The 2212-nt window shown below is 35.4% G+C and overlaps 1 long non-coding RNA gene across 1 annotated transcript; it reads left to right on the forward strand.

Annotated features, from left to right (window-relative positions):
- Window positions 1-221: 221 nt before the first annotated feature.
- Window positions 222-1827, forward strand: LOC108525745 (uncharacterized). Its single transcript, XR_001884334.1, has 3 exons — window positions 222-317; window positions 1225-1273; window positions 1717-1827. It is a non-coding gene; the product is annotated as an uncharacterized LOC108525745 (long non-coding RNA).
- The last annotated feature ends 385 nt before the right edge of the window (window positions 1828-2212 follow it).

Genomic DNA, 2212 nt, shown 5'->3' on the forward strand with positions numbered 1-2212 from the left:
GTCCTGGACATTTCATATAAATAGAATCATACAAAACGTGGCATTTTGTGACTGGCTTTTCTTTACAGTGATTATAAATCAAATGCCTGAAGAGGCTAAGCTTAGCATAGTGTTTGCTGTACAACTTTGACAACTGAACTTTTTTAAAGTTGAAAATATGACTGTGTCTGTATATATGGCATATTATCTTAGATGACCCTTACTTGGATTATTAAGAATTTTTTCTTCTGGTGTTCTTGAACTGTCTCAACATTCAGCAGGAACCCTTTGGAGACAAAGAGCATTAAGAATGTGGAACACATATTGACAAAATGAAGGTAATTTAAAACAGTAGTAGAGTCGACCACTTTCTGGTGTCGCTGCTGCTGACACTGTGTATTAAGAAAAGTTTACTTACCTTACTTTTGATGGAGGTGCTAGAACTATTTCTTTCTTGTGTTTAGATTTCAACAACCCTTTGCATAGGTATTATGTGGTTGTACAAATGTACTTTGTTTTAATCTGAAAACACAGAAACTTCCTTTCTTCCCACTTTCTGAGACTCTGCAACCTTAAAGGAAGAGTGGGGGTACTTTAAAGGAAAGGTGGTGGTGGCTGGGTAATGGGGAACAATGTCTACTGTATACTTCCTTTCCCAAAACAAGTCCCTGTCTACCGTCAGAATTTCCAAAACGTGAAGATCAAGTGTGGTGTTAACTCATTAAAGATCAAGTGTGGTGTTAACTCATTAACTAATGACTAGACTTGGAGTGGTTGTGGAAGCAAAATCTCAGTGAGTGCCTGGATGTTCTAATTCTGTTAAATCAGTGAGTGCACATTCTATACAATACTCTCTTAGTCCAGTGACAGATTTAAGCAGTGGGAGATAGATTTCTATGTTTCAGAAATGAAATACACAAAGAATAAACATTTTTAATCCCCTGATTCTTTACCTGAGTTTAATGTTTTAGAGAGTTTATCTTGTAGATTTTCTTTCCCTTCCATTAAACTGTTACTTTCAAAAGTCCCAGAATTTGGGGAAAGCAAGTGGGAGAGACACTTGCTTGGATTCTCCAGGATAAGGGAGTGAAGAGGACTTCTTGCCCTCATTTTATTATTGGATAATGTCATGAGAACAATTATTAAGGTGAATGGTCTATAGTAGATACTATAGGGCACGTAGAAATTGTTCAAGCAGGAATAATTCTCGTGATAATTTTTTCTGTTTCTTTTTTTCTTTTCAAGGTATGTATTGGGTGGAGGAGCATTATGTATGGAACTTCTCACAAAACAGGTGATTATTTTCTTATAACATCCAATTTTCACCCTCAATACAGTGTTTCGATTTTGGGAAGTTAGGTTGTAAGTAGAAGGTTCTCTTAAAGAAATTTTGGTGTTTTTTATTTTATTTTTTTTTTATTTTCATAGCTCCTACTTTCAAGAATGAAAAAGGTCAACCAGTGAAATGAGATTGTACTTGGTGTGAATCTTTACTAGGATCGGCATTAAGAGTGACCTTTATTTAAGGTTCTAATTTGCTCATGGTTGGGCACTTAGAACGTCAGTTTGTTGGTTTTTGTGAGATTCTGGAAACGGTCCAATTTTACTTTTTCCCCTTGTCTCCAGACGTTTTAACACTGATCTGCTGCTGTTGAGGTATATGCCATCTTGCTAGGCCTTCTCAAGTGGGAATCAGGAATGCCGCTGTGTTCCAGAGATGTTTTGTTCTTCCTGTAGGGCTGAAGCAGTGCCTACTCAATAGAACCGGTCATCGTGCAAAGAAATGCCACCTGACTCAAAGGCAAAGCCAGAGTGCAGCTTGGAGCAAAGAAGGTACTTTTATTAAGAATTTTACGTAAACCGTAAGAGATATTTTATATTACTTTGTGAGCCTTCTTCCTGTCTTGACTTAATTCTTTTTGAGAGAATTCAATTCATTTTCATTTGGTTTGTTTTCTTCTTGTTATAAAGATGATCTATAGAAAATATAGAAGTATAAGAAAATTAAAGATACTAACTGATAATCGCTTAATGATTTAGTATCTGCTTGTTTCGTCTTTGTTATATTTACTGTAGGCAAACATGGCTGCAGTTGTCAATTTATTATTGATATGTATACCCTAGTAAGTTAAAAGTTATATGTACTTTGAAGTTTTGCAAAATTGAGTTCATGTTATAGAATTAATTGCCGATGAACTTTTCTGTGCTAGGCACTAGTCTTTTTTTTTTTATT

The sequence above is a fragment of the Rhinopithecus bieti genome, unplaced genomic scaffold, assembly GCF_001698545.2.
Source record: "Rhinopithecus bieti isolate Rb0 unplaced genomic scaffold, ASM169854v2 repeat_25332, whole genome shotgun sequence".
Classification (NCBI taxonomy): Eukaryota; Metazoa; Chordata; class Mammalia; order Primates; family Cercopithecidae; genus Rhinopithecus; species Rhinopithecus bieti.